The sequence below is a fragment of the Cebus imitator genome, unplaced genomic scaffold (assembly GCF_001604975.1).
Source record: "Cebus imitator isolate Cc_AM_T3 unplaced genomic scaffold, Cebus_imitator-1.0 Scaffold220, whole genome shotgun sequence".
In the NCBI taxonomy this organism is placed as follows: domain Eukaryota; kingdom Metazoa; phylum Chordata; class Mammalia; order Primates; family Cebidae; genus Cebus; species Cebus imitator.
The window spans coordinates 3,011,087-3,035,348 of NW_016107535.1; the positions used below are offsets into that span (position 1 = coordinate 3,011,087).

General features: G+C 37.5%; 1 protein-coding gene and 1 pseudogene across 2 annotated transcripts in view; one reads left to right on the plus strand and one right to left on the minus strand.

The window, feature by feature from the left end:
* P3H2 (prolyl 3-hydroxylase 2) overlaps positions 1-24,262 on the minus strand; it is a 166,381-nt gene that overhangs the window by 43,640 nt on the left and 98,479 nt on the right. The gene's annotated exons all lie outside the window — the stretch shown is intronic.
* Positions 15,714-16,421, plus strand: LOC108318524 (annotated as a pseudogene). The gene has a single exon (XR_001831172.2). The product of XR_001831172.2 is annotated as a 60S ribosomal protein L10a-like (transcript).

Here is a 24,262-nt window from a genome sequence, read left to right on the forward strand (position 1 = left end):
CTCCTGCTCTTTCTAAACACTCTAGTGACGTTTTAATCTGATGTTTACATTTCAGTGTTAAACAATGATGGTGAATAGCCACTGCCAAATGAGGGTACTCTTATGCGCTCAGTGAAACAACAGATTCCATCAGCTTGCTAGAAGATTTCTTATCTAAATAGAAACCATCTCTCTGGGTAAGGAAAACACGAAAGTGAAGAAACAGAACTTTTAAACATACCATTTCCGATTAGAGACTCTTTAAAATGAAATGCCCTTGATGTTAAAAAAAAAAAAAAAAAAAAAAAAAAAAAAAAAAAAAAAAAAAAAAAAAAAAAAAAAAAAAAAAAACTCTCTAAGTACTAGCTAAAAATAGTGTGTGCTTTTAATTGGACAGAATCCCTCAAATAATCTGTGTATTGTCTAACTTCCTACCAAGGGAACAGCCAAAACTTGCATGGCTGCTGGGTAAGAAGGAGTGCACTTTATCTCACTCATGGAACGTAGACAAGTCATCCCTGCCTTGGGTCGAATGAAGTTAGTGTGCGTGGTTTATTGGTATGTTACTGTTGTTTTTGGTTCTAAATGCTAGGACAGGGTAAGACTGAATAACTGGGCAGGGATCTTAACCTCTGCAGTGTTTGTCCAGCACTCTCCCTTGAGGTGTCAGATGATGACTAATGGTTACCGAAAAGCAGTGTTGGCCAAGACCTTGCTGACATTTGCTTCCTGCTACTGTTTTTGGAATCAGCTTAAATCCTCTTCAAAATTTATTCTGAAGGTAGTTGTCATTAATTTCATACTCTAGTTCTGCCAGCATCCCATGACTACTGTGGTAGTCATTACTTTAACATCTAAGGAATCTAGTTCATGTCAGATTTTGAAAAATAAATAAAGAGAAATCCAGTGTCTCTCTATGTGAGCACAGAACTCTACTCCCGTTATCCATGACCCCTGTATTGGTGAGCACAATCTAATTTGTGAGGTTGCTAATAATAAAAATGGCATTTGTCAGACAGTTTGCACGTTTTATGTAGTTTGCAAAGCATTTTATCATATTAGTAATAAAAATAAGAGAAATAAAAATGGCCATTTATTGTCTGCCCAAGAGGACAGCTTCTAAAAGCTAGATGAGCTGTTACCTCTACTTCAGGACCAGTGCAGAAAGTGGCTGATAATTATTGACAAAGGTACATTATGATACAAACAATAGTTCATACTGCCAAGTAGAAACTCGTCCTGGGACAGAGTTGACCTTAATAAATATTACGATACAAAAAAAATTTGTTGTGATAACACGACTTATATTTTGCCTGGTTTTCATTATGATAAATGGAGAAAAATGTTGTCTTTCCCTAGTGACTCAATAAAAAAAAAAGTTTTCACTGGCCATCAATTCCCTATAGCCCAAAGCCAGCTTTCTAACTGTTCACTACCACAGTTATGACTCTGCAGTCATTAGCAGCCAGATCACATTTTTTCTTCAAACTGTATGACACAATCATTTGAATTTGTCAATTATGACAGCACCGTGGCAATTAACTATGGGTTTTTGCTTCTAAGATGCCTTTTTGAAAATCAGCAGTGAAATAGCTTAATACAGACCTGGAAATGATTTTTCTGATCTTGAAAATAAAAAAATAAAAAAAATTCAAAAATGTGTTGGTGTATCTGCAACATTGTTTTGTGCAATGACAAAGCATCAGACATAAAATGCTTGTCATAAGTGACTGGGAATCAAAGTATGGGTTTATTTAGTGTTTCTTCTGTAAGTCTTCATGTTTCCTGAGTGGACTGAATGGAGGCATATAGATCAGAGAAAAGAAGTAATCATTTGGGCCCTGGCCTGTTGAAAATTGTAACAATGCTAGGATAACACTGAAAACAGCTTGGCAAATTGGATGATTTGAGGAGGGTTTTAGGGTTTAGTGAATGTACAGATAAATTCTGTCATTACAATTTCTAACATGTTTGGTCTCCCTTCCATTTTGTGTTTATGAAACAAACTTGACATTCCACTCAAATCACTTTACTGTGAGCAATGCAAGAAAAGCAAGCAGGCAAATTTTTTGATTTCCACTTGTGCCTTTTTGGTATAAATACGCCATGTTCTTCTGTGAAATATAAACTCTTACTTTTATAGGGTTGGGAATATTTACTTCAAAAATTATTTCCAAACACTCATTTCAGCTCATGCAAAGGAATGCATCGTGGCTGCAAGCCAAGGGGAATTTTATTCCAAAGACCCCTCCTGGAGGAATCTTTAAGAAGAGACTATGGTCTCTGCAGGTACATAACCCGTCAAGCTGAATAATGGGTACTCCCAAGCTGGCAGGCCACATGCTCTTACTAAAGAGATGGTTTTGATGATAGAGTTCTTTCATTTCAACGTTTCATAAATTCCTCTGGCATCACGCCTGCACTTCTAAAAGTATCCAGCCACAGCCATAACCTTCAGGCTGTACAGTGTATGACATATCCCTGCCACATATACAGGTTAAATATAAACTCAAACATTTTCTTTGTACCTCAGCCAAAAGACTATATTAGAAAGAAAGTTCTAGTCCATGTAAATTCTAGAGAAAGCTAAAGTTTGGGAGAGATCTACTTACTGACTAAACATATCGAGTGGTATCAATCCTGTTGCTTTAATTGCACTTGCTCTGATCTTATAAATACTAACTGCAATTAACTATACTGTAGAAGACTAGGGCTGGATAGGCCATTTGTACCATATAGTCCCGCTGCCTCATTTTACAGGTGGATAAAGAACCTGCCTAGAATATTAGCAGCAGAAGTAAAGTTAGAAGCTACCTCTCTGATTAAAACAAATGTTCACAAATATACACTTGAGATTTTAGTCGCCACTATTTCAACGTAGAGGTGAGTTTGTGCATGTCTTGTTTATGACAAGTTTGCTGGTCACTTCTGTCACAGAAAGAACTGTGATAGATGACCAGTGCCTGAGGATACAAAATAAATGTGACAGGATCCTGACCTTGTGTGAAATACAGCCCAGATAGGACAAGAAGACATATACAGACTATTAATATAAAGAACTGGGAATTCACAAGTTTACAGGGCAGCGTGGGCAGGTGGCAGACAACACAATACTGTAAAAATGGAGAGAAATGTGAAGTCGTGGTAACCTGGAAGGTTCACGAAAGGCCTCATTGAGAAAGGAGGACTGAGGGTCTTGAAAAACAGAAAATGTATGGATGGGTCAGCTGCAGAGTAGCATGACCATTGGGCAGCAGGAATGTCTCGGATATGTTTATGAGGTAGTGTTTTGGATAACCTGGCCCATGTGGAAGCTTTTGATTCCAGAGTAATGGGAAACAAGGTGGAATAGGACTGGATTATGGGGATCTTCGATACTATGCTGAGGTGTTTTGATTTTTATTCCTCAAAAAGGGGAAACAGATATATCTATGTATTATCTATATGTGCATGTTTGCAAATGTAGTCCTGAAAACATCTCTCTCTCTCATTCCAAAAAGGACTGTGAATAATAAAAACTAAAATATGATTTAAATTTTATATGTGATGTAAAATTTCACTTATTGGCAGGGAGAACTTCCTCATTGGCAGGGAGAAGAGTGTAAGACTGGAGGCCTATGAGAAACTCGATTATATCCTTTTAGTTGTGGAAACATGAGCCTGGTTTGTGGAAACATGAGGACTAACTGGAAGTAAAGAGATACTGGAGAAGAGGCAAAATTTGGGGGAAACCATTGTAATTCTCCTTCTCAGATAACAGAGAACAAGTAAGTTGGTCAAAGGGAGACCCAAAGTTGAATGCATGCTTAAAATTCTAAAACTAAGGCCAGGCATGGTGGCTCATGCTTGTAATCCCAGCACTTTGGGAGGCCGGGGCAGGCAGATCACGAGGTCAGGAGTTCGACACCAGCCTGACCAACCTGGAGAAACCCTATCTCTACCAAAAATACAAAAATTAGCCAGGAGTGATGGTGTATGCCTGTAATCCCAGCTACTCAGGAGGCTGAAGCAAGAGAATTGCTTGAACCCAGGAGGCAGAGGTTGCACTGAGCCAAGATCATGCCATTGCACTCTAGCCTGGGTAACAGAGCAAGACTCCGTCTCAAACAAAACAAAACAATAACAACAACAAATATTTCAAAACTAGTTAACTTGGAATATGGTGGTAATTGCAATGGAAATAGTACTTTTAGGTGGCTACAAATTTTGGTTGTGGGTTGCAGAAATTTTTCATTTCACTTTGAGTAAGTTTGTGTTTAATAAAAAGGAATCCAAATAAGTACATCTTCTTAGCAGTCAGGAACCTTGACAAGAGATCTGATTGACCAAATATCGAGCAAAGTCGTCAATGAAGACACGCTTCAGGTCTTTTCTCAGAGAGAAAGCCAGAAAGAAGTGTTTTCTAAATGAAGGAGCAATCAATTATTATAAATAAGTGAGAACAACCAAGAAGGACAGAAGAAAAATGTTTATGTTGATATTTACTCAGCCTTTACCTTGCTAAGAACTGTATTGCCCTGGATGTTCATTAGACTCATAAAAATGCCTTTGTAATTAACAAAGAAAGTGGAAGATGAACTGTAGTAAGAATTAAACATATTTCTTTAAGATACGGCTTTCAGATTTTTTTAATGTACTACTGTGACAGTTAATTTCTGTAAAAAGGACACTGTATTTCACACTTTTCAATGTATTTCACATTTTTCACTCTTTCAACTAAAGACCTTCTACTCTGCTTCAGAGTGGCTCAAAAACTAAACAGTTTTCTGAGACTCTACTTTGCTGATATATATATATATATATATATATATTTCATATATCTATATGAAAATATATATGATACCATATATATGGTAAACTTCACTAACGTTGATGAAAGAATGACTTTAATTGTAAAATAATGACCTAAGCGATCCCTGAGTGCTGAATGCAGATATTGAAATAGCTCTTCATCTGCTGTGACATCTCCTTCCTTAATATACTTACATGAATAAGATACATATAGAATGAAAAATGTTCTTCTCAGGGTCACATGGGTCCTGACAGAAGAGCTGAAACCTATTACCTGGTCTTCAAATTCCAAAGTTAATAATTTTTTTTAGTATAGTTCACTGTGCCTGAGACTAAGTGGACAATCTTCCTTCTTTAGCAGGAAAATTAAGTCTACCATTTTTAGTAAGTGCATATAAAAAATTAGACCCAAAACGTACCCCTCCAAAAGTCAATGGCAGACATAAGTTTCTCCATGCCACCTGAAATAACGCAAATTAAAGTTGCAAAGTGACTGCTAGTAAGTATAGAACTATAGGATTTTGTTTAAATGAAGAGGCTGGCTTGAATTGAACCACAGCCTAGAAAAATCATTTCAAACAGACTGTGAAATTATATTCGGTGGTTAAAAAAACTGAGGGTGTCTGATTTCAATTTTGCATATACTGTGGGTTTACATTGGCTCCCTTCCCCTTGAAATGTTATAGTGCAGCAGAGTGTAGCAGCTGCATGTTTGGTCTATGCTAAGAAAAGACTGCTACTATGTACTTCCACATACGGAGTCCTGCTTTGTCTGAAGAGCGGACTACAAGCATTATATTTCTAGACGTTCTGAAACTCAGGCTGCTCTACTTCATCTTTCCATTCCACCTGAGCAGTATTTAATGAGGGGCCTGTGCTGAGCATTGCGTAGGTGGGAACAGTGGTGAGAAATCTGAGATACTTTCTCCTTTTTGGTAGTGACTTGCGGGGGGTGGGGGGATGGGAAATCAGGCAAATATCTGTAATTCAGGGTTAAGTAAGGGCCCTTAAGAGAAGTAAAAATACATTCTATAAGGATACAAAGTAGGAGAACTTCTGAATAGATGGATCTGGAAAATCTTCATGGGGATCTTACTACAAATATGGCATCTGTAACAGACCCTGATGGATAGATGAGATTTCAACAGGCAGAGGTGCTGGGAAGGGCATTTCACCATGAGTAAGACACAGAGGAAAAGCATCATCCTTATTTGAGAGTTAGTTTATTGGGAGTACAAGTGTTGTGAGTGGGGTTTGAAATTGCAGAAAATACTGAAATGGTAGTCTGGTGCCAAAGTGGGGTGAGGTTTGAAAGTTAAGCACATGTTAGGTTTTATTTTCAGGAGCACATGAGCATTTCAAAGCAATTGAGTGATTTGTAGCTCTTAAAATTTCCTTCCAGAAACATCTCTATCTGAGAGAAGAGAAAGTCTAGTTGCTCACTTGTTCCAGTTGCGTAGGATGGTCCATGAGAGAGCTGGATTAGATCAGTCTTACTGAGCAACACCTACCAGCATACCCTACTCCTTCCAACCAGGTCTCCACCTGGCCCTGAATGCTGAGTGTTATGGAATCGACCTGCATACTCACATTCTAAAAGTTCAGTTGGTAGGGCATCCCAATAAGGTACTACACTTCCACGTTTCACATTTCTGGAAGACTCACTTTCTGTTCATTTAAAATGTTTCATATTTTGAAGACCCCATAGCAAGCCCAATTTTAAGCCAGAGAGAAATGTTAGCCAAATCATTAAAATGAGCATAGCCTTCCATCTGACAGTTTCCATCTCTCCTCTTTCTATCCAGAAAACCATGTGGTTTTGTTATGAAATAATATAAGCAGCTTTTGTTCTTTTTCATTTGGAAACACTCCCATGAGGCACTAGAGGAAATCTAATTTGCCTCTACTTGGAGACAGTGAGGCAGAGAGGCTATTTTCCACTTTCATTAATCATTGCTCCTTGCCCCATATGAGTAGAGGAAGTACTGTGGGAAAGGCTATATGACTTGAAACTTATTAAATTTGTGTGTTTAGAATGGAGGATGCTGAGACCCTATAAAAATAAAGGGAAGATGACTAGGAGCCTAAGTCCCACTCTTCCAACATCCAGCCTGAACGTAAAAAGAAGCAAATAGCAAATGCCTGGATGCAATTTGTATATTTTCAAAGAGAAGATAGTGAGTATATGTGCATATACCTAAAATACACAAAAGTCTTCTACTATTTAATTTATAAAGAACATTAACATAAATAATCTTAAGTCATCATCCTGTATAGACTGGGCAGATACTAATATCCCAATTTTGCAAATGAGAAGAATGAAGTTCAGAGAGGCCAAGTAATAAATGTTTAATTATTAAACATTTACTATGCCAGAGACCTGAAATAAATGTATTACATATTACCCATGGGTTTTGGACTAAACAATGTCTCTAAAAATTCATATGTACTAACAACCAGTATTTTAGAATGACTGTATTTGGAGACCAAACCTCTAAAAATGAAACTGAGTCAAAACGAGGCCATAAGGGTGGGCCCTAATCCAAGCTGGTGGTTTTCTGGTTTGTTGTTTGTTTGTTTTTGAGAAGAGGAGATTAGGACACAGAGACTGACACCAGGGGAATGAGCACACACAGAGGAAACACAACATAAAGACACAGTAAGAAGGCAACAATTCTGCAAGCCAAGGAGAGAGGCCACAGGAAAAACCAAACCTGACTCCTTGACTTTGGACTTCTAGCTTTCAGAACAGTCAGAAGATAAATGTCTGTTGTTTAAGTTATCTAGTTTGTAGTTTTTGTGATGGCTGCCCTAGCAAACTAACATATGCTGATAATAATGAGTCTAACATCAATAAATTCATTTACAATTGAGAAATCTAAAACATAAGTAATTTAATCTGACTTTAAATTCATTTCTGTCTTACACCAGATATCAGGCCCTCAGCTCCATTATATCCTCCCATTACGATCAATGACAATGCTAGCAACTAAAGTATTTTAATTTTTAATGCAGTGTTCTTTCCACAAAGGTATCAAAAAGTGATCTTGGTAGACTCATTATGACATTAAAACAGAATTGAAAACAAAGTTAAGAAAAAATAGAGTTCCTTGGGAAGCCAAGGCAGGCGGATCACGAGGTCAAGAGATTGAGACCATCTTGGCCAACATGGTGAAACCCCATCTCTACCAAAAATATTTTAAAATAGCTGGGAGTGGTGGAGTGCGCCTGTAGTCCCAGCTACCTGGGAGGCTGAAGAAGGAGAATCCCTAGAGCCCGGGAGGCGGAGGTTGCAGTGAGCTGAGATCACATCACTGCACTCCAACCTGTTGACAGGGCAAGACTCCGACTCAAAAAAAAAAAAAAAAAAAAAAAAAAAAAAAAAAAAAAAGAAGAAGAAGAAGAAAATAAATAGAGTTCAATGCAAAAATTAAAATGCCTGATTTTCTTTATACTTTCTCAGAATAAGAGTAAAAAATTCAAGGTAAAGGATTTCTGTAGGCATTCTGGAGTGATACATTTGTTTTTATTTATGGTCCTTAAACCTTCCATTTTGGTTTATCCTAAAAAATAAGTTTGATGAAGACCCTCTTCCTTTAGGCATCTCCATTTATTTTATTGTAAGTAAACAGTTTTCCTAAAGCAGAAAACTTCCTAAAGGGAAGATATTTTTCTAATATGATTTTGATTAGCTGGTAAAGTTGCTGAAAAGTGCTGAAAACCCCAAATACTAGAGCACCAGACAGAAAGAGCTACCTAGGAAATATCATCTTAATTTCATGAAGCAGAATTTTTAAGACTCCAGATAAACTCTGGTCTGACTAAATTAAAAGCAAAATTTCTAACCGGCATAGACTAACTTATAACACCATCCTATGGTAGAACATTTTATGCCCACTGAGAATAATTAGAATGCAAACATGCTCTTGTGTTATCTCAAATAAAAATAGCAGATTTTTATAATCTGTATTGTATGTATAAAATGATTATACTCATGTAATAAAAAATTCATTAGAAAAATGTTATACACCATAGTATCCAAGTGGAGAAATAAGACTTAATAATTGACAACTTTTCATTTTTTTTTCTTGTTTTCTAATTTTAAAAACAAACATATATATGGCATATGAAGAAACAGGACTGGAAGTAGAATGAGAAAGTAAGCAAAAGTAGAGCTTAATTATGATTTCCTAAATAAATAAATATCTCAAGCATGAAAGGGCTTCATCTTGAAATAAGGTCAAATTATGCCACTTGTTAATTTAATTTATATGGTTTATATAAGAGAAATTTCAAAAAGGTGTGTGCTTGTGTGTAGGTAGAGATGTGTGTGTGGGACAGGGGGCATATTTAAATGTACAAAGCAAAACAACTATAGGAAATTTTCTTGTGAACTCCTGCTGTCTGTAATCTATTTACCACACTGCATCCAGAGTGATATTTCTAAAATGCAAATCTGATCTTATCCCTCTCTGATTTAAAACTTTCAAAGCCTCTCCTCTGGTCTAAGGATCATGTTCAAATTCCTAAACATGACTCACCAGCTCTTGCCTGGCTGCTCGTGGTTTACCTGCCCAGGCTTAAATTTCGTTATTCTCTGCTGTTTTCTAAGATTTGGTCCTGATGAATTTTGTCTCAGTTCCACTCAGTCTCCCTTCTGAGTCTGCAGTGTTCCTCTCGTTGGAAAATTCTCCTTCCAAATCTTTGCCTGATTATTTCTCACTCATCTCTAGTGGCTAGCTTAAACATCATTTCCTCTGCTATGTGTTCCATGAACAACTAAATCCCACATGATCCCGCCCACCTCTGAACATCCGCTCATGGTGCCTATCTTGTAGTATTATAATCATACGCTGTTATGTCTGTGTTTCCCCCAGTGGCTCTCTAGGGGCAGAGTTCTGAAGACACTGTTAACCAGTATAAAGAAGATGAAGAGATTTTGTAAGTTAAAATGAAAACTCATTTGTTTAAAAACCGGAGCTACTTTCTCTCTTTAAATTTGAAAGTCTGCTCAGCTCATGGAAAGCTGTGTCTCTGATTAATTATCATATTCCCAGTGACCAACTCTTCTCGGCACACCTTGGGCTCTCAATAAGAGCTGTAAGAAAAGCTGTTCATATGGTTGTTCACTCATCGAACACTGATTGAGAACCCTGGGTGGGCTGCTATGGGCTAGTTACCAATTATGCATGCTAGGCACATAGGGCATGGGTGTGTTCTTCAAAATATATTGATATTAATATAAGAGATTATAGCATTGGGAGGGCTATAGTAAGTAAATAAACATGACAATTATCAGGTAGTGAATCAAGTGCAAAGGAGAATGGTGTGAGAACACATAGAAGGGACACCTAACTCACAATGGGTAGCATTTAGTATATCACCAAGTTTTAAAAATTACGGCAGCTGGTGAAAAACTATAGCAGTCTCCTGATAGCTGTTTTTCAAAAGAAGTTTAGTTAAACTGGAACTCATAAGTTATTCTTAAGAATTTGTTAATAATGGGAATAAACTAATGCTACAGTTGAGGGGCTGTTAGCAAACTTCGATGAACTGAAAGGCATTTACTAAAAAGGCATAAAATTCTGTCAGCTACTGGATGATGATGGACACATCTGTGGAAGGACAAGTGGATCTGTCTTCCTACCACATGGGACAGGGCAAGGGTGAGACATGTAAGAAGAGAAAAATAGACAAATAAAAATCTGTAAATTCCAAAGAGAAAACAGATTTTCCTTGTAAATATTTTCCCTTAGGACTTCTAACATCCTTTAGGGAAATGGTGATTTTAACAACCCTGGCTTTGCCTGCTGCTCAGTTTTCAAATATCTTTTCCAGCTCCACAGGGTAAGTGGAATGGTCCTGGCTGCCAAATCCTAATAGCTTGAAAATCCTCCATGAGAGAAGAAAACCAATTAAAATGTAATTAAATCATCACTTCATCATTTCTGCATATGAAATATTAAACTGAGATCAAGAATTTGGTGTGAGTAGAGTATCAGTTAATCTCTACTTTGATCTTATTTTTTTCTTAAATAGGAAAAAAGTATGTGCTATGTTTCCTTGATATTTTTCCTGAGGAAAATTACTCTCTGGGCATTTGACGTCTACGAGGGAGAAAAAAAAAAACTTTTGGTGGCAAAATAGGGACAATAAATAGTTGATTTATGAGAAAGTATTTATTGCTTACAGGTGAGAAATTAGGGAATGATTCATGAAGAATGTAGCAGTTGTGCTGATCCTGGAGGAAAAGATGTGATTTGAATATGAGCAGTAGGGCTCAGCCCAGGCTTTTTAAACTAAAAGATTGAATAAAGGAATCAATAGCTATTTCAAGTCTTTGTAAAGTTACAGGATTTCTTGTCATTGAAATTTACTTCTCCTATTTTTATGCAAATAATTTTACCCCTTCTAAGAAAAAAGTAGACAGAAGATCAACAGTATGGCTACACGAGAAACATATCATTTAGGAGACAGAAGTAAGACTCCATATAAAGGAGCAGACACTTAGGATCAACAGATGGATAGGATTTGGCAGCTTAAGGTGAAAAGGTTATATTCTAGGTAAAACAATCCTAACTGATGAAAGCAGGTTGCCCAGAAAGTGCAGGCTATGTACTGAGAAAGAAGCTCCAACTGGCTGCATCTGCAGGGAGAAATGGGACATCAGGAAGAGAGATTTCATATCGTGGTTGTATTTGAGTGAACGCAGACACCGATCTTGAGCCCACATCATCTATGGCTTGAGTCGTAAAGAAAATCTCACTGTCTTCTTTGCCACTCTTGGTGGCCTCGTGGCTTCTCTCATTTCTTGCCCTTATGGAAGCTTCATTATCATTCTGCTCTATCTGACTCTTTCCATGCTCCCCAGCTGGTGTCTTAGGAGCCACAGAAACTTCCTCACTAGACTTGTGAGGAAGGACGCAGCCTTGTTACAAGGGAATGTGTAAGACCAGAAGTCAAGAGAAAGGAATTCTAGTTTTGACTCTGCTGGCAACCTGCCCAGAGACCTGAAGCAAACCATTCATTATCTCTGAATCTGCAACTTCATCTGTAAAATGAAGGGTTGGGCCAAACAATTTTATTTTATTATTATTTTTTAATGTTCAGAGACAGAGTCTCACTCTGCCACTGAGGGTGAAGTGCAGTGGCTGGTCATAGCTCGCTGCAACTTACAACTCCTGGGTTCAAGTGCTCTCACCTCAGACTCCTGAGTAGCTGGGACTACAGGTGTGCACCATCATGCTTGGCTAATTTTTAAAAATTATTTGCTGACACAAAGCCTCACTCTGTTGCCTATGTTTCTGAGATTACAGGCATGAGCCACTGCATCCAGCCTAGGCCACATATTTTTTTTTTTTTTTTTTGAGACGGAGTTTCGCTCTTATTGCCCAGGCTGGAGTGCAATGGCACAATCTTGGCTCGCTGAAAACTCCGCCTCCCAGGTTCAGGCGATTCTCCTGCCTCAGCCTCCCAAGTAGCTGGGATTACAGGCATGTGCCACCGTGCCTGGCAAATTTTGTATTTTCAGTAGAGATGGGGTTTCTCCATGTTGGTCAGGCTGGTCTCAAACTCCCGACCTCAGGTGATTCAGCTGCATCAACCTCCCAAAGTGCTGGGATTACAGGTATGAGCCACCGCGCCTGGCTGGCCACATGATTTTTAAGATGACTTCTGGTTTGCTACGTTTACCTATTTAGTTTCTACAAATTCTAGGAATTAAAGGCTTAAATAGTATAATCTCCTTAATCCACTTTAGAAACTAAATTGTGAAAAATGGAAAAGCATGCTTCAGTGTATTAACAAGCCTTACTCTGAGCCCCTCTGGTTCTATTTACTCTCTGAAGAATAACTGATTCCCAACCCAGGGCTTTCCCTTCCTGTCAGTATCAGAGTGTTCTATGGTGGAATGGTACTGACCCAGGAGTCTGGCATGAACTTTTTTTGTCTCCCTCAATCATCTTCTTTTGATCAACCTTGAACTACTCCTCAAGATAAAACATCTTCTCAAGAGTGGGGCCAGCATTTCTGATTTTCCCAAGCTGATATTGGTAGGCTATGATTCATCTCAGCATTATTGCACTCAGCCTGGATCTTACAGAGGGCAGAGATTACTTCAACCTTTTGGTTATTCCTTGACCAAGCTAAGGTTGAACCAGTGCCCTTGGAGAGCTGCTGAGACAAGATCATAACTGCTACACTCTATCTGGACTGAAGCTCTGTCCAAGGATAGGACTGGAGATAAATGGTCCACTGGAAGCACACAGTTAGGGGGCATTTTGGTGGAGAAATTTGTGTGTATGCATATGTGCTTGTGCATGTGTGTGCGTGTGTGTGTGCATGTGCATTGCATGCATGTGTGTGTGAGTCGGAGGCTAGGGGTGCTTATATTCTACTTTTTGCCTACTTCCCTTACAGTTCAGGCATGAAGGTAGACCTCTGTCAAATGTCATTGCCCTTTAGCTTGCTGTTTTGCCTCTTTATTATCTATGGCTTCCTTATCCTGTAAGGAGAAAAAAATCCATAACAAACATCATTGATGGGATTTTATATTCTCCTGCTTGTTTTGGTATGTGATAAATCCTAATTTGTTTTACCTTAATTGCCTCATGTATATAATGGGAATAACAATAACAATTCCTGGTTTTTATTTTATTATGTTTTAATCTGGCATGTAATTTGTGAAAAGAATGTCAATTGTGATCTAAACTGGTTAAAGAAAAAAAAGAAAATAATGCCAAGTTTGCAAGTTAAATACCCAATATATGTTTAACATAGTCGCATTGCTTTTTTCCATTGAATCTGAGACTGAAACGTTCTTAAGAGTCATCTGGCCAAACACCCCTCTCCCTTCTGATACTCAGGTCTTCTGCAAAGTTCTTTCAATTGTCCTGTGACCCCTTCTTGCATGCACCCAGCCACAGGAGATTCACTACCTTCCAAAACAGCCCATTCCAGCTTTGAACAGCTTTGGCCATTCCAAAGTCCTATACTATGTCTTCTTAGAATTTCTATCAAATTTTCCTCAATCTATTGGTCACAGCCATTCCAAATAGGTCTAAGATCGCCATTCAAGTACACTGAATCAATGTGGTTAATTCAGTAGAAAATGTTGTTCCCCTAAGAACGTTTTTATCATGAGCTGCCAACATCTCAAATCTAAAGCCAGATAAGCACATGCATATATGCACTGTGCAAGCTACTGCCTCTTCTCTGTGTTTCCTTGCATTTGTTCTTGAGTCCCTTTCCAGCTGTCCTGTCAGTCAGGAGAGGTCTCTCTAGATCCTGAAGAATTTTGTTCAGAGAACCAGAGATACACGATACATAGAGCAATGCCATTCCTTTGTTCTTCATAAATCAGCCATGACTGGGGCAATGAAATTTTATTTAGTAGTACAAATTTAAGCCATCTCAGCTGCTCTCTCAGGAAAAAAAAATACTGTTGCTTCCTCAGTTACAAAAGTTCGGGAATCATCCCAAAAAATATTTCAAAATGAGGTATTATTTTCCGAAGCTAAATAGCATACACATGGATGCAAAAGAACTGTGGACGATATGTGGTCAGTAACAGCATGGTTAATATATTTGACTCCTGACAATAACCAAAACAAGTCCTGAAGACAGCTTGTATAATGGGACATGGATTTAAAAAGAAATTCTCCTCTGGATTTCTCTTTAGCACTTTGACCACCAGCAGTACAGTTGTGTGTTTACCATTGAGCCACACCCCTAAGCCACAATGTATTATGCATGTGCTGAGATGCTGAGTATGGCTGATGTTCCAGCCCTTGTTTGTTAGTCTTGGAGAAAGAGGGAAGCTTCTTTGTGGATTCACAAGAAAGCCTCTACAACCTATTTCCTGAAAGGTTTTTTCTCTTTGACTTGAATGATCCTGACTATCCGATTAAAGCCAAATTACTCAGGATATTGGAATGGTGAAAATTGGCCCCAGGAGGGCAGAAAAGTGCTTCAATGGCAGAGAAAGCTTGCTAATGCCATAGACACATACGTCTCAAACACGTAACTGTATACACAGAAATACTAGCCCAAGTACAACAGATCTGAGCACGTCAATGGAAAAAAAGTGTTGATTACCCTTGTCATGAATTGTCAGGTGGCTGAAGTCACAGTGACTGATTCTGTCTTTCCTCATGAATTCATCCTCTCATTAGAAAAGGTTTTACAAGCAGTTGGTCAAGAATTATATGAAACTTTGTAAGGAAGTGTTGTTCAACTTGCAAAGATCACTTCTATTTTAAAAACTATTTTAACTTATTTTACCCACCATTGTGGTCTACCTTGATAAACTAGTTATTCACATTTGCCACTAGTTCAATCTCCCTTGCATCTGGATGCATATTTTAATAAAATAATAATAATAAAATCATGGTCATCATGTATTGTGCCACCTTGCTAAACACTTAAAATGCATAGTGTTTAATCTTTTTAACATAATTATAAAGCGTGAATTAATAGTCCTATTTTTACAAATGGGAAAATCACAACTTAGATAAGTAGGCCAGGTATAGTCGCTCCTTCCTATAATCCCAATACTTTTTGGAGGCTGAGGTGGGAGGATCACTTGAGGCCAGCAGTTCGAGACCAGCCTGGGTAACATAGCAACACAACTGTCTCTATAAAAAAAATAAAAATTAGCAGGGCATGGTGGCATGCACCTGTAATCTTAGCTACTTGGAAGGCTGAAGTCAGAAGATTTCTTGAGCCAGGAATTTTAGGCTGCAATGAGCTATGATTGTGCCACTGTACCTTAGCCTGGGCAACACAGCAAGACCCTGACTCAAAAAAACAAAACAAAAAAAGCTAAGTACGTTTCTAACTCCACTCCTTAATGCTGTAGTTAAGGTTAGATATGGGCATAAGAGGGAATGAACCGTAAGTGGCTGTTGTTATTTATGCATGCATCAGTTAATACTATTGTACTCCTGGTTCCGGTTAGCGTGGTAGGAGAAGCCATGAGCAGCAAAGTCTCTCGCGACACCCTGTACAAGGCGGTGCGGGAAGTCCTGCACGGGAACCAGCGCAAGCGCCGCAAGTTCCTGGAGACGGTGGAGTTGCAGATCAGTTTGAAGAACTATGACCCCCAGAAGGACAAGCGTTTCTCGGGCACCGTCAGGCTTAAGTCCACTCCTCGCCCCAAGTTCTCCGTGTGTGTCCTGGGGGACCAGCAGCACTGTGACAAGGCCAAGGCCGTGGATATCCCCCACATGGACATCGAGGCGCTGAAAAAACTCAACAAGAATAAAAAACTAGTCAAGAAGCTGGCCAAGAAGTATGATGCATTTTTGGCCTCAGAGTCTCTGATCAAGCAGATTCCACGAATCCTCGGCCCAGGCCTAAATAAGGCGGGAAAGTTCCCCTCCCTGCTCACACACAAAGAAAACATGGTGGCCAAAGTGGATGAGGTGAGTCCACTATCAAGTTCCAAATGAAGAAGGTGTTATGTCTGGCTGTGGCTGTTGGTCACGTGAAGATGACAGACGATGAGCTTGTGTATAACATTCACCTGGCTGTCAATTTCTTGGTGTCATTGCTCAAGAAAAACTGGCAGAATGTCCGGGTCTTATATATCAAGAGCACCATGGGCAAGCCCCAGTGCCTATATTAAGGCACATTTGAATAAATTCTATTACCAGTAAAAAAAAAAAAAATACTATTGTACTCCTTTCTAAATTATTCACTATTTTAGGTCAGAACAAATATTTCTCTTTCCTTATAATACAGTCATCAGCAAACTTCTTACACAGTAATGGTCCAAGCTATTACGGAAATACCTGCAGAAATCTTAGTGTCTCTGTGACAGGTATAGGAAGAAGTGACTGGATCCTACACCACTTATCCTTCTCCAAAACACATATGAACATGGTTTGGCCAAGGCCTCCCTTGAGAAAGCCAAGAAAATTGCCACTTATTTCAATAACTGGGAGGATTCAATGCAGTCACTTTTTTGACTTGGCATTTAAGGAAGGGCTAGTTAGACAAACAGAAGTGAGGAAAACCCAAAGGAGAGCAGCCCTCCCAGTGTCTGTGAACACAGACTCTTCTCAGGCAATGGAGATTAATGATGCGGATGTTATTTTTAACCACATTTCCCCTGGAGTGAATGCCATTTTTTATGCCAAAAAATAAGGTATTTCTTTCCATTCCAAAAGTACAGTGTGAAAACATTATATTCAGAATACCTGAGAGAGTTTAAGCTTAGTTTTCAGAACCAAAAAATTGTCAAAATATTCAATAGCATTTGTTCAGTGACATTTATTTATTCTTACATGAGACTGTCCCTTTATCACTATATTCTTCGATATCTGGGTGTTCACTATCATTTCTATTACCATCAATTTTTCACTTTTTAATAGTAAGATGACAGATAACTTGGGTCTTTCATCTTTGAAACTTCAGCAAGCCATTCCATTGCCCTCCTTCTTTCAAAAGCCTCATTCATAAAATAGCAATGATGATCCCTGCTTCGTTGTCTCAAGAAATTGCTGTGAGGAACACAAGGAAAAAAATCCACGTGACATTACTTAGAAATTTAAAAAAAAAAAAACATATACTCACAAATCCACAATTGATGTTTCTGTAATTATTTCTATTTAAGTATGTCTTGTCTCCATCCTGATGACAAGGAACTGCCATATGCTTCATGTTATCTCAAGAGCTTGATAGGCATTCAGAGGATATAAGTGGCAATGATGAGAATGAAATTTAATATCCCTTGCCCCATGAACACAAAGTAGTCATGATTGTTGCCAACAGGAGGGGGCACAAACCTGAAGACTTTAATTAGGAAGGTCCATTGTTGGTCTACTTCTGAAATACGGTGAAGAGCTATCAAATTAGTTCAAAGTTTCTTCCACTATATGTGGTGGTTGCCACCTTCAGAAAGGCTAAAGCATCCAACACAGGTTTTTGGTTAAACAGAGTTTGTGTTTCAGGAAACCTACATCAGATATCTGAACAACACTGGATATGAAATCAGGAATAAGTCTTAGCACACAAATGTGTGATCTTGGTAATGTAAAAGTCAAAGGATTTAGAAAAAAGTAAAATAAATTAGAATTTTTCTTTTGGGAAAGAGTGGAAGAATTGTTGAAACAGCCAAGATCGCCTTCTCTTTTCCATCTTAAACCAAACATATTTTTCTTCTTTTAAAAAAAGTTAACCAGCTTACTGGATTCCCAAATATAGTGTTAATATCAGTGGTAACTTCAAAGAAGCCATGATGAGTGCTTTAAGGACTTTTCCTCACAGCATCTTTTTTTGGCTCAATAGGTCTGACCTCCAGGTCTCATCTTAAAAGTCGGAGCTTTCCCCTTTCATGAAAGCCTCTTATGTCTCATCAGTGCCGGATCCACAGCAAAGTTAAATAGGGTCACAGTTTAGTGTGAGTCTCTAGAGTGAAGCCCGTCCAGGGGTGTGGCGATTTTTCCTGTGCATGGTCTGGCTGAGCGGCTACTAAACACACGTTGATTACTTTAAGCCTGTTGAAGTGCTTGGAGCCTAACTGGCCTTTTTGAAAGGATTCCTAAGGAGTCATTTTCCAAGGAGTGGACTCTGTCAAAAATGTAAAAGAAAAAGAAAGCAATGTCTACAAACACCCTGTTAAAATACTGGGGTAAAAAACTAAATGGTTATGAAGCTGCAGAAACTTTTAAGTATACTTTAGTCCAAATCCTTCAGTTTTGTAAAAGGAGAAACTGAGACTCAAAAAGGCAACATAATGTTTTCAAAGTCACTTGGAAAATCTCAGACCCCAGGACCCTAAGTAACCATCTTTGCCTTACACCAGGCTAGAGTCCTCCAGACGTTTATTCTAAATAATGCCCAACTACAGCCATTTGGAAACAAATATTTACACAACAGCCACTATGAACTGTTTGCAGTAATCAGAGATTTGGTTTGAAAAATTAATAACAAAAAGTACTTTAGAGGTTCCAGAGATTTCACAGCCTTTATGCAGATGTTTTACTCTGGTGGAGAAAGAAGCACCATCGGGAAGAACATATGTGGTTCCCTTTCTTATACATCAATGTAGCTCATTAAAATAATAATTCTCTGCTTATTTTTTATCATTTCCTTAAGTCTGAAAAAGTAAAATTCAATTATTAAAGCTATTTCCATTTGTTTTTAAAGTCTTTTTTCTTTGATTTTTTGTTTTGTAAGAAATAGATTTTCAACAATGTTATAATGCATAAATTTTAGCCAAATATAATTTTTCTTTTATGATTTCCTTTTTTAAAAAAGTAACTTTCTCTTCTTTCCAAATATTTCATCCCAAAATTATGCAAACTATTTCACATTCAGTTTTAAAATATAAAATCCATACTTCTGGCTTAAACTGCACACATTTGTAATATTCATACCAACAGATGCCTATCCAGCTGGCTGTACATTTGCCTACCCACCCATCCATTCATCCATCCTTCCATCCATCTTCCCAATTATTCATTTTTTTTTTCAATAAACCTTTAGTAAGTGCCTTTCATATGCCAGGCAGAGTGCTAGGTACTGGTGACCTAAGTGTGTAAAATATAAGCATCTCTGACCTTGAGGATCTACTCCAGTGTACTAAATTTGTAAATCCTGGTTTTTGTTAGACAAATAACTATGTACAATATTATATGATAGTGTGTTCCTATAATGTAACTGACATTACAGAACAGTTCTTAAAAGCTGTAAATGATACTTCATTGCCTATTCATTCAACAAATATTTAATAAATATATATCATGTGCCAATCACTATTTTAGGAATACATTGATAAAAATAATGTTCTTCTAGTAATGCACAATGACATTAGCCTCTAAAGTGTATTGAGAGTATCTTTGTTACAAATGACTGTCTAACCAGACTTCTCCCAATAACTGAGACACAAATTTTACCACAGGTTTATTTTTCTCATAAAAAACATTAAACAGCATCTCCCAAATAATATTCCATATAATAAGCAGTAAATACTTAAAATTAACATATGCAACATTTGTGATTTTAGTTCTCTGGGAATGAGGAAAAGCTTTTAAAAAGTAGTAGATTTGTAGTTTAACTAAGGCACAAATGAGCCCCTTAGGGGTGGGGTGTGCATTCAAGAAAATAAATCCAGCCAGGGGACCAAACTGCTCAGCTCAAAGTGGCTTTGCTTTTCTAAACTCTTGGTAACTAATGCATTGTTTCTTTATGAAATATAAATAAGGAAGTGAAAGTCTCCTTTAGGTAGTTTATACAGAATAAACTTGAATACACATTTTTATTTAACATATTATCCACAAAGAAGCATTATTTGTTAGCCAAATGTACATATACAAACTTCTCTATTTGCAAAGTTGGCAATTTAGAAGGTCTCTAAATAGATCAAAACCCCAAATGCCTTTAGAGGTCAGGCAGATACTATCAGTAATCAAGTGGGTACTTTATAAAACGATTAGGCAGTGGTTATGCCCCAGAATCACCTAGGGGTCGTAATAAAACATATTGCTGGTCCCTTCCTCCGAAGTTTCTGATTAAGTCTGATATCAGGAAGAAATAAAGTACTTCTAACAAGTTCCCAATTGAAGCTGGTTCTGCTGATCCCAGGACTACACTAGAAGTCCACTATAAGAAATGGTGGAACTCATGACAAATTAAATAGCGTTACTCAATTGCCGTTTTGGGCAGATATTTTGATTTGTATAGAGATGATGAGTGTTATTTATAAAGGAAAGACGCTGAATTGACTCAGAGTTTAGCATGGCTGCAGAAGCCTCAGTATTACAAAGGCAACATGATGTCCAGAAAGCTCTGTCACCAATACCACTTCTTTTTATGTATCCACTACACATTGCTGGTGAGATACAAAGTGAATTACTCAACTGTTATGGTCCCAGTTCATCATCAGCAAAATATAAACATATTTGCTTTATAGGAGAGATTATAACATTAAATGAAATAAGGACATGGTGCCTGGTGCCCCTGCAGTTTTCTTAATGCTGGGGCCCTGCTTGGTATAAAATAAATTAAGTGTATAAGTAATTATTCCTAAATTTTAAAATATCTTTCATAGTATACATGGTGTACATAGTATACAGCCAATAAATAAATGTGAGCAAATAATGTAATATGTAAGTCTTATTCTTTAAAACAGATGGATTGGCCAGGTGCAGGGGCTCACACCTGTAATCCTAGCACGTTGGGAGATTGAGGCAGGTAGATCACGAGGTCAGGAGTTCAAGACCAGCCTGTCCAACATGGTGAAACCCTGTTTTTACTATTAGTGAAAATACAAATATTAGCTAGGCATGGTGATGCAGCTTGTAATCCCAGCTACTTGTGTGGCTGAGACAGAAAAATCACTTGAACCAGGGAGGCAGAGGTTGCAGTGAGCCAAGGTCCTGCTACTGGGCAACAGAGTGAGGCTCTGCCTCAAAAAAAAAAAAAAAAGAGAAAAATAAATTTGTTTTTTAAATAGATGGATTCCAACAGTCTGACTTTACTTTCCTCTTTCATATGCATTGATAGAGCTCTTGGTAAATGTGACTGATACCTTCTGTCTGCTTTGGGTAGCACTATGAGTTATTACACCTGCAATGTTGTGAACATGCAGCAGAAGAAAACTCTATTTTCCCAAATATAAAAGAAAGACTGGGAAGACAAAAAGAGGATTTCAAGCAAATAATGTGAGAGAAAACACACAGAATTCTATTTTTCTTAAAGACAATGCTAATATTAGAGTCATTTCAATTTACGCATAGTCATAAATGGAAACCCGTCTCCACCCTAACACTAACATAAATATGGCAAGTATTTTTGTCCTTGATACCCAGAGGAAAATCCAGTCAAAAACAGACTGACTTACCAAAAGACAAAAGCAAAACAAAACAAAAAAACCCTTTAAAAAGAATCTTAAAGGAACCATACAACCGGCACTCTAACAAGTCCTTGATATATGGTGTCATATTTAGCTCCTAAAATAGATCTATAAATATGTAAAGCTTACAAAATGCAGGCTTCCTGTCTTAATGAATCATTTCCTCATCTTTCCTTTCACCCACAGTCACTACTGTAACTTTGTTTTTTCTTTTTGCTTCTAACATAATGTTTCTCCAGGAATAATTTCCCTCAGAGACCATTGCTTTTCATCCTTTGTAAGCCAAAAGTCCATAAAGTTTGTATCTTTTATTTTTCTCTTCTGTAGGATAAAAAACCAAACTGCTTTATCCCTCAATTTTTTTTTAAATTCTTAATATTTTAGTCATTAATAAGTAGCATGGTGAGTTAGTCAAGACTGTACACGCTAAAACTAAACTGGCTGGATTTTAATTCAAACTCACCATTGGTAATTTACTAGCTTTGTTTTCTTGGACCACTAATTAACCTCTCGGTGCCTCATTTTCCCCAAGTACAAAGAAGAGATAATAATAATATTCACCTGGGAGGGTTATGATGCAGATGACATCAATTGTATTTGTTAAGCACTTAGAACTGTCCTTTGCATATAAGTGTTTGGTAAAGCAATTATCATTATGTCTCATTTACATCTTCTTCTCTTTACATTACAGCTCCAAAATAGAGGACAAATAGAAGTATGGAAAAAATAATAAAATCAATTCAAGAGATATTTTTGGAAACTGATTCATTTACAAATGGACTAACACATAATAAATCTCATTCAGGAATCTTAGTAGTACCCATCAATTCTTCCAACAAGATTCAAAATTATCAGAAAATTAAGAACAGAATCCCAACCACGTATCAAAAAAATTTTTTTTCAAAAAGCTAATTCTAGAAATTAGCTACTGAATTTACAGTACACTTTTTAAGACCAAAATAATAGGTATTTGTCTTTAGTAAGGGAAAGTACCTTTTAGAGTTGCTAGCTTTATTTTGATTTGATTTTTTGTTTTTATTAACCATTATTTCTCAGGCTCCTGAAAACATTTTCTTTCATGTGGGGTGGTTCTGCCAGCCAGTTTACAAAACTTGCAGCATTTCAATTTTTTAAATGAAATTTAACAGAATTTTGTTTCAGCTTTTACGTGATATGTGTGAACTTGAATACATTCATCCCTTTCTTTTACCCTCTTTACTTAAAAGTCAAATTTTTGGGAATTCCTGGAATCTCTCACAGTATTGTGTGAGAGGTGTTTGAACCAGAGCAACTCCATTTGAGCAGCGGTTGGGTAAAATGAGCCTTAGACATGCTGGGCTGCATTCCAAGTCACAGGATGAGGCAGGAAACTAGCACAAGATACAGGTCATAAAGACCTTGCTGACAAAACAGCTTGCAGTTTAAAACGTCAGCTAAACCCACCAAAACCAAGATGGCGATGAGAATGACCTCTGTTCATCCTGGCTGCTACACTCCCAGCCAGGATGTAGCGCCATGACAGTTTACAAATGCCATGGCAACATCAGGGGAACATGAATAATCCATCCCTTGTTTAGTATATAATCAAGAAATATCCACAAAGATGGGCAACCAGCAGCTGTCAGGCTACTCTGTCTGGGGAGCAGCTATTCTTTCAATCCTTCACTTTCCTAATAACCTTGCCTTCACTTTGCCCTACGCACTCACTTTGAATTCTTTCTTCTCGGAGACCTAAGAACCCTCTTCTGGGGTCTGGATCCAGGCCTCTTTCTGGTAACATAAAGATTCAAATAAATAAGAAGCGTTTCAGAAACTGAACATATCATACGGGTATTAGTTGTTCTAATATCCAGATCTGGTTTCTCAATCCATGAAATGTGTAATGTTTATCAAAACTCAATGAATACTTGCTGGGTATTTGAAGCTATAAAATGAAAAGGGATAAACTAGGAGAAAATAACATTTTATTTAAAACATAAGTGCCTTCTATAATACAAACCAAGCACTGTTTTAGGTGATTTAGGAACAGTCACTCATTTAATACACATAAGAATTTTATAAGGTAAGTACTACTGTCATTCTCATTTACATCTGACAAAACTGAGTCAGTGAGAAGTACAACTAACTTCCCCACACAAACAGGAGGAAATAACAGACAATGTAATGCAAATACAGGCAGTTGGCTCTGAGGCCTGTTATTTCAAACTATGATACCTAACTAAATCTCCGCCACTTAGCTAGGGAGAGAGAAACCACCAAACAGATAATGCTATACTATGAAGCAAAGACGATGTAAACAGGTCTTGTGGTATTTTATCTCTGTGTTCTATCCATAAGGGCAAGAAAAGGGTTTCACAGCCAGCTAATTCCACCACCATGGAAAATACAGTAACCCATTCTTAACCCATGTGAGGGAGAGTCGTTGGGTACCTGAAAAGTACTGGAATAAAATAACTAACTCTGAGTAAGTGTGTCCTTATAATGAAACATCAGGTTATAGGCAAAGAGGTCATTAATTAAAATATAAAAGCACTTGTACATATTTGTTGTATTTTGACTAAAATAAAGTAGATATTAGATAGAGGTTGTTGCAAAAGTAATTGTGGTTTTTTACCCTTTTTTTTTTTTTTAATC